Source organism: Protopterus annectens, chromosome 14.part0, assembly GCF_019279795.1.
Source record: "Protopterus annectens isolate FY-2018-M chromosome 14.part0, PAN1.0, whole genome shotgun sequence".
NCBI lineage: Eukaryota > Metazoa > Chordata > Ceratodontiformes > Protopteridae > Protopterus > Protopterus annectens.
The window spans coordinates 1108471744-1108484163 of record NC_056748.1 but is presented as its reverse complement, the minus strand read 5'-3'; the positions used below and the strand labels follow the sequence as shown (position 1 = coordinate 1108484163).

Genomic DNA, 12420 nt, shown 5'->3' with positions numbered 1-12420 from the left:
CAGTCAGAAGTAGGCCATAAAAGGGACATACTGTCCTCAGAACTGAATGCCCCAGGAAGAAGGCCAGACTAAGGATTTGAGCGATCAAATCATCCAGGAAGAGCAAGAGGCCAGTGGGAAAGTGGGAGGGGTAGAATAGTGAAGCAGTGAAGAGAAGGACATCTATGTTTATGGTAAGATTTGACACAACTTCCCCATGTCCTTCTTTTGACTTGCTATGGTGCTCTTCACTTGCAGGAGAGTACCAAACCTCAAGAAGGAAGGGAGGAATCAAGAGCAGAGGACCTCTCAATGAAGCCATCTAAAATGGCTTTCGCAAAACCAGTTCTGGACCTGGAAATAACATCCAGTTTGTAGTGTTTGGTAAGGGTATGAATACTAGACCAAGTGTCTGCTTCAAGGATGGCAGTGTTATCCAATCTTTGAAAAATGCATTGGATGAAGCCATAGTTCTGGTGGAATGTGCTTTCCAGGTGAGGGAAGGTTCTTCCCATGGAGCGTGTAGCAAAAGGAAACAGTCTTTGATATCCAAGAAGAAATGGTCTGCTTGGTTGCGGGAAGACTCAGAGCCCTGGAATGAAAATTAAAAAAGAGTTGATCAGATTTCCTGATGGTTTTAACCTTGTCCAGGTAAAATCTAATTTGTCTATGAACATCTAAGGAATGCAGGATCTTCTCACTGTGGTTTTGTGGAGAAGGGAAGAAGGTAGGCAGTTGAATGGTTTGGTGAAGGGGTGGCTCATTAACCACTTGGGGCATAAAGAAGGGGTTAGTTCTCAAGGTACCCTGTCCTTATGGAAGGCCAAGAAGAGGAGAACAGCCCTGAGGGCTTGAAGTTCCAACACCGTTCTAGCAGAGGTCAGGGCCACTACCAAAACCATTTTCCAAGAACAATGCTTGAGAGGCTGAAGAAGTGGGCTCAAAAGGGGGAAGTGTCAACTTCTCTAAAACAAAATTAAGGTTTCAAGAAGGAAGGATAGGCTACCTGGGAGGCCTAATGTGGAGGACACCTTCAGGAAATAGTTTCACCTCAAACCTGGATGCTAGAGGTTAAGATAAAGGCAGACAAGCAGAAATAGCTAACGTGAATAAGCCAGGACAGCAGAGAGCAATTCACACAAGTAGGACAGAACCACTTCAATTCCCACTGTCAGGTAGATACCACAGTGAAAATATTTTCCATTTGGAAATATAAGATTTCCTAATATTGGGATTTCTGGCCTCCTGTAAAACCCTGAGCATATCATCAGAGAATAGGTGTCTGAGAAGAATTAGAATCCTATCACCCACAGTGTCAGTTGCAATGTTGACAGGTGTGGATGTATCAGGGATCCTTTGTTCTATGTGAGAAGGTCCATTCTGTGGGGTAACTTGTGGTGATGGCCCTTGGTTAGATGCAGGAGAAGGGGAACCAGTGCTGTCTTGGCCAAAAGGGAGTCACCAGCAAGGTTTTTGTTTGGTCCTGTCAGATATTTTGCAAGACTTTTGGGATTACAGGAAGAGCAGTGAATGCATACAGAAACATCCCCTTCCATGAAAAGGACAGGGCGTCCACTTTCTAAACCAGAGGACATGGGGCTGTGGCACAAAACTTTGGAAGCTGTCTGTTCAATGGGGAGGTGAATACATCTATGCATGGAGTACCCCATTGGTGGACTATGTCCAGGACCACATCCCTGTAGAGCATCCATTCATGGCATAGGGTCCAGGACCTGCTCAGTGAGTATGCCACAAGATTCCTGTTCAGGGCGATGTACACCGCCTGAATTGTCATGTTGTATTGGGTCAAGAATCCCCACACCACAATGGCCAGTCTGCGAAGGAGATAGGGTTTGCTTCCCCCTTGCTTGTTTACATCCCAGAGTAGTCATGTTGTCAGTGAACAGTTTGAGAGGGCCTGGGCAAAGAAGGGAGCAAAAGGCCTGTAAGGCTAGGAGCAATGCTCAAATTTCCCTTATGTTGACTTGTTCCTTTTCCTTTGAGGGAGACCACCTGCCCTGATCTGTAAATTTGTCCAGGGCCGGGCTCTAACCCATGTCTGATGCATCTCTGTAGAGTTCTTGGACTGGGGTGAGAGGATTTATGGGTAGTCCCGGGTTTAGCATGACCCGCTGAATCCGCTAGAGGAGTTCCCTCTTCAGATATGGGATGAGGGGAATATGGTATTCTAGTGGATGGGAGTGTTGGGTCCACACAGATCTGAGGAACCACTGAAATTTCCTCATGTGGAGTCTTGCCAGGGGTACCATGAGAATGGCTGAGGCCATAAATCCTAGAACCTTGAGGAACTCTCTGGCCATGATGTGGTTTAAGGGAAGAAGAGAGTGAAAGAAGGACTGCAGGTCCTGTACCTTTTGGGGTGGCAGAGACACTTTCATTATGTCTGTCTGGATTTGACAATCCAGGAAAATATGGTCTAGAGATGAGGTGAGGCTGCAGCTGGACCGAACAAGGCTGTACTGTCCAGTGGGGCATCCATTAATTTAGATTTGAAGTCATACTGTAGTTGCTGAAGTCAAAGCTAGGAAAATCTTCTGAGGACTGCCCCGGTTGAAGCTGCCCTAGCACAAGCCTCAGTGGCATCACAGCTGCATTTGAAGGAAAGTCTTGCCACTTGGGAAGAAGCTCCTAAGACAGACAGGGCCAGGTTTATACCCTCAGAGTGTGGAAGGTCTGAAATGGCAGAAGATGATAGGGACAACAGTTCTAGAGAGTATTCTGTCATACAAGTCTGACAGTTGATGGCCCTGAAAGCCAAAGTGGCAGAAGTGTAGGTCTTTTTCCCTTGTCTTTCAAGGGTTCTACTCTCCTTGTCTGAAGGGAGTAGGGAGGTGGAAGGGAGCATTCTTGAAGGTTTATCAGTTGGAACAGAAATGACTGCTGGGTCTGCAGCAGGGCACCTAAAGAGGAATTTATAGTCCTCTGGAACTTTATAGAAGTGGTCTGGCTTCTTGGGGGCTGGGGTCCTGGGAATCTGGTGTTTGGGAGGCATTACTAAAAGCATCTAAAAATGCTGGTGGCACTGCCAAAGAGCTGGAAAGGTCAGCCTGCAGGAGTTGGTAGTACCTTTTTCGGAAATCTGAAATGTGGTAAATAACCCACTGAAAGTATTCTCTCATTTCCAGGATGGTTTCCCAAAGGAAATTTCTTCCATAGGGGATTCTGCACCCATTGACTCCTCTTCAGGAAAGGTATATTCCTGAGGAGAAGAAATTTGTGTGGAGTAGTCCAAGTACTCTTTTCTTCATCCGAAGAGAATTCATCAGATGAGTCATTGTCCCTAACCCTTTTCTGAGAAGGATGAGAGGTAGGAGTAGGGGTAGGCTGACAGGAAAGCTGCTCAAGTGCCACAAAGTCCTGAAATAGGCTCTGAGACAAGGCCTGCCAATCTGCAGTGGCCTCTTTAGGAGTGGCTACATGCTTTGTCTTTTGTTTTTTCGTAGCAGGGGACACTATCTTATGCAACGGAGAACTGGATGATGGTCTGTTTGCAGAGGTTTCAGGGTTGATGTCTTCAGTCGCTGAAGTGCCTGTTAACCCCCTAGGGCCCTCAATGCATTCAAGCCTTGGTCGATGCATTCAAGCCTTGGTTCCCCCATTAATGTCCTGATCAGATGTCTGTTCCACCTCCAGAGACATGCTCGCAGCCGAAGTCAAGGCAACCTTAGAACTGGATTCGGCCTATGATTCATACCAGAAACGGGACGTGCCTCCAAGCTGATAAACACTGCGGGAGATACTTCGGATGGCAGAGGTTCAGTGCAAGGTGTAGGCTGAGGTTTCTTGGCCTTGTGCTTCGATGACTTGCTTCGGATGCCTAGGTACCTTCCATGCGCTTAGCTAATAGTTTAAGCCGTTGGTTTTCAAGATAGATAGCGAGAGACAAAAGTCTACTTCTAAGGATCTTGGGAACAAAGGACTGACAAATACTTCACAACTTGTGGTCGTGGTCAGGGCCTACACAAGAGACACTGGGTATGGCTGTCCTTACGTGGAATTTGTCTTCCACACTGGTACTTTCTGGATGACGTACCAAAACCATAGAAGAGAAAAAAAAACATTCCCCAATGGGCCACTTATCTGAAAATGTTGAATCGCAAACATTGGAAATGATCAGACCGATGCTCAGAACGGCATTCTGACTGGCGGCAGAAAAGTTAGGGGATGGTACGTGCATATGTACTTTTATGGCCTACATCCAACTACAGCCTACGTGCAACATACCATGTACCTACAGTAGTAAAGACATTTGTATACTGGCTGTCAGGCCATCTACTGGTAGACTGTATCCCAAGTGAAGAACACTGCAGAAAGTGAATAGAAGGACATCTAGTGTCTTGCAGAATAAAATAAACATGATGTAAACAGTCTAACAGCTCATGGAAATAACAGAATCAAAATCTTGGCCAGACTTGCAGAAACAGAACCAAAACCAGAAGCAATGCAGGTGCAATATCTGTTACAGGATCAGTGTTCACACAGATAAAATACCCAAAAAACAAGTTTTATTAACTCCACTAGTTACACAGTTTCATCCTCCAACAGGCTGTCAGAACTACTGCAAACCTCATTCCACATGCTTAGTCAGGTGATTTAGTCATGTGACAGAGTTCATCACTTAAACAGTTATAATAAACTTTAAACAGTATAAATAAAAGTAAAAATGACTATGAATAATAGAATAAAGACCAATAATAAACCTGAATCAATAAATATTGTTAAAAACACGCAATTTAAAATCATATTGGAGCAAAAAAAGTTATGCAATAAATATCAATATGAATTTTTTCAATAAGGCCCCAAAAAATAAACAAGCATTGTTTTCTCCATGCAAACAAAACTGCATGTGAAAATAGTACTGCAAAAATGACAAATTAGCTGCTTACATTTTCAAAATACGTTCATTCATTCTAGGGGTGCATCAGCATGTAACTTAATCTTGCATAAAGAGTTCTTTTTTATCAAATTTTATAACCCAAAGGCTCCCACCTTGGGTTATAAGGGACTTTTTATTCCTAGATGTGGTTATACAGTGCACTTGTTTTCTTTCTTTTCTTAATCTCATACAAATGTTCAGATAGCCTTTTCCTTGGTGGAACATGGGCTAAATTCTTGACTAAGCTTGTAAGGGCCTCAGGGCCAATAGCCTAGCAATGTCCTATGATTCCCATGATCCTACGGCTTTTCTTGGTTTTCACACATAATACAATTGGCAGGGGTCAACCTGGGTCCCCAGGTCCCTGATAACCTCTTCTGTGCTTAGTGGATTGCCACCTATATGGTAGCTTGGGGTTACCTTGTTTTTCCCGAAGGGTATGACTATACATTTTTTGGCGTTTAACTTCAGGCCATGGCTCTGGCACCAGCTATCTGTTTCCGTGAGTCCCTTCTGAAGGATATCCGTGTCCGATGCACTTTCCACTATGGCACCCAGTTTGCAGTCGTCTGCAAACTTTGTCAACCAAAGTCCTCCCATGTTGGCCTGTACTTCTGAAGTAGATGCCAAACAATAGGGCTCAAGGACCGAGCCCTGTGGGACACCACTTGTGACTGGCTTGGAGTCTGACATAGCGCCAGCAACTCTAACCCTGTGGGTTCTGTCCTTAAGCCAGTTTGCAACCCATCTTGTGACATATGGGTTTACATTTAAGCTGGTAAGTTTTTCTACAATACCCGAGTGGGGTATTGTGTGAAAGCCTTTGCAAGGTCAAGGTAGGCTGTATGGACTGCCTTTCCCTCATCAATGGCCTTGGTGACTGTTCAAGAAGTCGACCAAGTTCAAAAGGCATGATCTTCCCTTGACAAAGCCAAACTGGGTCGGGTCCAATGTCTGCAAGTCCCCTATATCTTTGTTTATGAGCTCCATTATGATCCTCTCCATAGCTTTGCAGACTAGACTTGTTAAGCTTATGGGGCGGTAATTACCAGGGTCCGTGAGGCGCCTTTGTGGAGTGGGACCACAGTTGCCGACGCCACTCCTTGGGCACGTATCCTGTGGTAAGGCTGAGATTAAACAGCTGCCTTATGTGCGGGTTTAATTCCTCATTTAGCTCGTGTAGCACACAGCCGGGGACACCATCCGGTCCCATTGATGCTGTGTTTTTAGCTTTAGAGAGCAGCTTTCACCTCGCATTTGAGATGTCCGGGAGGCTACACTCGGCTGGGATAGTTATCTCTCCTTTAGGGGAGAGGGGTGAAGTTTGCACTGAACCTGTCTGCCAGTATGTTGGCAATGTCTGTGGGTTCAGTGATTTTGTATCATTTTGGACTAATTCTGAGCATATCTGGGAGTTTCCACCCAGGTTCCTAACATAGCTGAAAAAGGCCTTATGATTGTCCTTTGAATCCATGGCAATTTTTCTCTCAAAATTGGCCTTAGTTGATTTTATGAGTGCTCGTATTTTTTACTAATAATGATCAGGGGTGACTTCCTTTTATGGATTTTGTTCTATCATGTAATAGCTTTCTCCTCTTATTGTAAAGTTTGTTAATGGCTGGGGTCCACCAGACTGGACGTTTGCCCTTTGTGGAAAGAGTCTTGGTTTTATTTGGGATTGCCTGATCCATGCAGTCCTGGAGGTGTTCATAGAAGGCATTTGTAAGGGCTTCGCAGCTTGGGTTGTGGTTTCCACTGGCTCAGGGGCCTTGAAGGATACCACACCAGTCTTGAGTAGTGTGAAGTTTGCTTTAGAGAAGTTCTTCACTATGGTCTTTTGTTTGGGGTGGGGCGGGATGTGGACTTCCAGTGAGATTAGTTTATGATCAGATCTCACCAATGAGGGATATACTTCGGTGTGGAGCATTTTGTCCCCATGTTTGTGACAATGAGATCTAGTATATTTTCTCCTCGTGGGAACAGTGACTAGCTGTTCCATGGCATTTAATTTATGAACTCCAGGAACCGTTGGGCTAGAAAGTTAGGGCTTGAGTAATGTTCCCAGTCTATATTCGGTAGTTGAAGTCACCCAATATGATGGTGTTTGGAGATACATTTATACCCTCCAGTGTCTTCAGGAAGGCTGTGTGGGGTTCCTGAGTTTGAGAGGGTGGCCTGTAGCATGCTACAATTTGTAGAGCAGTTTTGCCTATGGTTAGTTGCACCTGGATGGTTTCCGAGCTTAGTGCGTTGCCACCAACCTGGAGGTGTGGGTATCCTTTATGAATATGGATACACCCCTCCTTTTGTGGTGTGGTCCGGGTTTTGGGGCCGAACGCATGATATGAGGTAAAACCTAATAGTGCCGGGGTGCTCTCAGGAGCCTTGAACCAGGTTTCAGTTACAGCACAGACATCGATGTTCTCCATACTGAGAAGGGCCTCGGTGCGTGCATTTTGAGATTTAGACTTCTGGCATTGAGCAGCATTACCCTCAGTTTCTTCCCATTTTGTTTTCTAGGGTGGTAGGTTTAGAATTTGAGCCTTGCCTAAAAAGGCACTATGGGGTGGCAAGAGCCTTAGCCAATATCCGAATCCCAGGGTGACAGGTGCAAGCCGCCCTTGCGAAGCAGCGTGGCTTGTCAAGCATGTCATCCCAGGCAGACAGACACTGCATCCTTTGAATGACACCAGACATTAAGCCCATTGTTAAAGCTGATCATCTTGTCTCTATATTGTGGCATCATTCTTGGTGAAGGAAGGATACTGCTCAGGGTTAGGGTCATACCTGCCTGGGCTACATAATCAGAGAGCTCCTCTATGTCTCTTTTCATGTAGTCCAGGGAGGTACGCCTCAGGTCGTTCACACCAGCATGGACAATGACTGTGTCATATTTGTACTTGCCGTGGAGTGACCAGTGCTTGTGTTATGTGGCGGATTCTAGCGCCCGATAGGCAGCTTACTGTGACCCTCTCCTTGTTCAGCCTGGTGAGTGGGACGTCAGTGTGTCTGACTATGGAGTTACCTATGACAAGTATGTTTGGTGTTGTATTTGGCCTTAAGGGCTGTGACTGCTTTGCACACTGCTTTTGTGGTTTATGTGTTGCTTGTGGGGTGTCTTGAGGTAGCAGTTGTTTGGGTGTCTGCTTTGGAGGCCTCTGCTGTTTAGGTAACTTTTACTCAGAGCCTCCGAGAATGTCTTTGTGTGTTTATGTGTTTGATTCAGTGGAGTGGTAGCATTATGTGAGGCTGGTTTTGTGGTGTGTGTAGTTGCCTTCTCCTCCTGTCTGGTCTTGCCAGTCCTGAGTTGAGAGAGCTCAGCCTCCAGTTTGGCTAAATAGCTGCATCTCGCAAGTATTTGTGTTATGTGGGAGGAGGAGAGGGTTGTCTGTGTACATGAGGCAGTTATAACATTGCCTCAAGATTCCCAGATTCACCAGCTGGACCGGAGAGGAGATTGACAACTGACCTTTGGACATGCTAGAATAATATTGGGAAATCCTTAATTGAAAACAAGGGCCAGTGGGGAGTAAGGGTGTAGTGCTTTTAATTTTTAGTGCTGACTTATATAATTGCTTTAGTGAGCAAGTGCCAGGTAACTTGAGTGCAATGTGTTACAAGTAACTAAATGCAATAGCAGGGGACATTATCTTATGCAACGGAAAACTGGATGATAGTCTGTTTGCAAAGGTTTCAGGGTTGATGTCTTCAGTCGCTGAAGTGCGTGTTAACCCCCTAGGGCCCTCAATGCATTCAAGCCTTGGTCGATGCATTCAAGCCTTGGTTCCCCCATTAATGTCCTGATCAGATGTCTGTTCCACCTCCAGAGACATGCTCGCAGCCGAAGTCAAGGCAACCTTAGAACTGGATTCGGCCTATGATTCATACCAGAAACTGGACGTGCTTCCAAGCTGACAAACACTGCGGGAGATACTTTGGATGGCAGAGGTTCAGTGCAAGGTGTAGGCTGAGGTTTCTTTGCCTTGTGCTTCGATGGCTTGCTTTGGATGCCTAGGTACCTTCCATGCGCTTAGCTAATAGTTTAAGCCGTTGGTTTTCAAGATAGATAGCGAGAGAGAAAAGTCTACTTCTAAGGATCTTGGGAACAAAGGACTGACAAATACTTCACAACTTGTGGTCGTGGTCAGGGCCTACACAAAAGAGACACTGGGTATGGGTATCCTTACGTGGAATTTGTCTTCCACACTGGTACTTTCTGGATGACGTACCAAAACCATAGAAGAGAAAAAAAAACATTCCCCAATGGGCCACTTATCTGAAAATGTTGAATCGCAAACATTGGAAATGATCAGACCGATGCTCGGAACGGCATTCTGACTGGCGGCAGAAAAGTTAGGGGATGGTACGTGCACATGTACTTTTATGGCCTACATCCAACTACAGCCTACGTGCAACATACCATGTACCTATAGTAGTAAAGACGTTTGTATACTGGCTGTCAGGCCATCTACTGGTAGACTGTATCCCAAGTGAAGAACACTGCAGAAAGTGAATAGAAGGACATCTAGTGTCTTGCAGAATAAAATAAACATGATGTAAACAGTCCAACAGCTCATGGAAATAACAGAATCAAAATCTTGGCCAGACTTGCAGAAACAGAACCAAAACCAGAAGCAATGCAGGTGCAATATCTGTTACAGGATCAGTGTTCACACAGATAAAATACCCAAAAAACAAGTTTTATTAACTCCACTAGTTACACAGTTTCATCCTCCAACAGGACGTCAGAAAGTACAGTTTTGTACCTACCATAAATGTAGATGTTCGAAGATCCACATTGCTGCAGTCCTAACACTTGGGTAGTCCGCTGTCCTCGGTCGGCCCGAATATCAGAGTATAAGGCTGACGTCGGTCAAGGCGCATTTGACTGACATCAGAACGTCAGGGTACAAATGCGCATGACCGACGTCATATCCTCAGTCTTTTCTTGCCCCAGATGTCAGAAGACCCTAAAAAGAAAGGTCAAAACCCATAGACAACAACCAAACAACCAACCAACCTAACACAAAAACTATGTACAATATATACAATATACCATATACCTCAGCTTGATAACCCAGCCCACACAACCGCCTCAAACTACAGAGGGGAAGGAGGGAGGGTAAATTGGACTGCAGCAATGTGGATCTTCGAACATCTACATTTATGGTAGGTACAAAACTGTACTATGTTCTTCATCTCACATTGCTGCAGTCCTAACACTTGGGTAGAATCCCAAAGCAGAGGTAAGGGAGGATGGCTAACTATAATGAAGCAGGCGCTGCCAAAATGCCCTGCAATACAGCCGTGGCAAACCCAGCCCTGGATTTAGAGTACAGTGGAAGGTGGTAATGCCTAGAAAAAGTATGCACTGAACTCCAAGTAGCTGCCTCCAAAATATCCTTAGTTGCCACCCCTCTCAAAAAAACTGTTGAAGTGGCAGTAGCCCTAGTGGAATGAGGCCTAATCCCAGCTGGAATCTCTTTGCCATGATGGGAATAACAGAAAGCAATGCAAAACCCAATCCACTTAGAAATAGTTTGTTTTGACACGGGCTTGCCCTGAGAACATAAAGCAAAAGAAACTAATAACTGCTGAGACTGCCTGAACCCTTTAGTTCTGTCCAAATAATATCTCAACTGCCTGTGTACATCCAAAGTGTGCAAAATCTTTTCCCCTTTATTTTGGGGATTTGCATAAAAAGTAGGCAAATGAATAGTTTGGTTTAAAGCCACACTAGAGACCACTTTGGACATAAAGGAAGGATTAGTACGTAAAGATACCCTATCCTTATGGAAAATCAAGAAAGGCTCAACTGCCATAAGGGCCTGCAATTCAGAAACCCTTCTTGCAGAGGCCAACAAAAAAGCAGTCTTCCATGACAAATATTTCAACTCAGCAGTAGCTGCAGGCTCAAAAGGTTGTAGAGTGAGTTTCTCCAACACAAAATTGAGATCCCAAGCAGGAGTAGGAGCTCTTCGTGGGGGTCTTATATTCTTTGCCCCTCTAAGAAATTGCTTGAACAAAGGATGAGAAAACAATGGTGGGTCACAGTCATAGTGAGCTGAAATTGCTGCAGCATGAATCTTAATAGAAGAGAAGGACAAACCTTTGTCCAATAACTCCGTAAGATATTGAAGAGCCACACCTAAATTAGGCTCAGAAACATCCAAATCTTTTGCTGCACTCCAAAATAAAAATCTCTTCCATTTATCTGCGTACACTTTCCTTGTACTAGGCCTTCTAGCTTCCAAAATCACATTCAAAACTTGTTGTGGAAGATGAGACCCTCTATGGTTCAAAACAGAATATGCCAGGCTGTTAGGTGAAGAGAGTGAAGTTTGACATTGAGCAAATGACTGTTCTCCTGGGACAACAGGTGTGGAATCAAAGGCAAAGGCCATGGAGGCTTCCGTACCAGACTTCTCAGTAATGGGTACCAGTGCTGTCGAGGCCAATCTGGAGCTATCAAAATCATCCTTGGCTTGTCCTGTCTGACCTTCAGAAGTACCTTTGGGAGGAGAGGCAGAGGTGGAAAGGCATACACATGAAGATTTTTCCAACTGAAAGAAAGAGCATCCACTTTCCAAGCTGTGGGATGAAACCTTTGTGCAAAACTTTGGCAGCTGGTGGTTTAGTGGAGAAGCGAACAGATCTATGTCTGGAGTTCCCCATGACACTGTCAATTTCTGAAATACATGAAGATCCAGTTTTCACCGTGGGGATCCATGATTTGCCTGCTTAATACATCTGCTAAGGAGTTCTGTGCTCCGGCAGAAACCTTGCCTGAAGATTTAGTTGCAAACTGAGAGCAGTCTCCCACAAAATCATTGCTTGCCTGCATAGAGGATAAGAATGTGTTCCCCTTGCTTGTTGATGTACCACATGACAGTTGTGTTGTCTGTTAGAATCAATACCTGCCCTGGAAGAAGTAAATCCTTGAAAGCTATTAATGCAAACTGGACTGCTAACATCTCCTTCAAGTTGATATGTAGATGCTGTAGTCTGACAGGCCACTTGTCTTGTATCCACTTTCCATTTAGATGAGCTCCCCAAGCTTTGTCTGAGGCATCTGTCGTTAAAATCTGACTCGCCTCTGGCCGGGTCACAGAGAGTCCCTTGTTTAGGTGACATTCCTGAGCCCACCACAAAAATTCCTTTTGAATGCAAGGTATTATATGAATGACAGTGTCTAGATCCTGGCAGTGCTGTGTCCATACATTTTTGAGATACCATTGCAGCTTCCTCATATGCAGTTTGGCATTGGGAAGCACCAGAATACAAGATGCCATGAACCCTAAGGCTTGAAGGACTGTCCTTGCAGTCAGCCCGGACTGAAGAGATAGTTGATGGAAGTACAGGGAAAGATTCTTTTGTTTGTCCGGGGTTAAAAAGGCCATCTGGGATGCTGTATTCAGTCTTACACCCAGAAAGCACATGTCTTGAGAGGGTACTAGACTGGACTTTATTTCGTTCACAGAATACCCCAGGCATCTTAGCACTGCTATCACATATTCCAAATGCTGAAGAAGCTTGTCCTTCCC

The 12420-nt window shown here is 44.9% G+C and overlaps 1 protein-coding gene across 1 annotated transcript in view; it reads right to left on the bottom strand.

Annotated features, from left to right (window-relative positions):
• Nucleotides 1-12420, bottom strand: part of NCCRP1 (NCCRP1, F-box associated domain containing) — a 427848-nt gene that overhangs the window by 105120 nt on the left and 310308 nt on the right. The gene's annotated exons all lie outside the window — the stretch shown is intronic.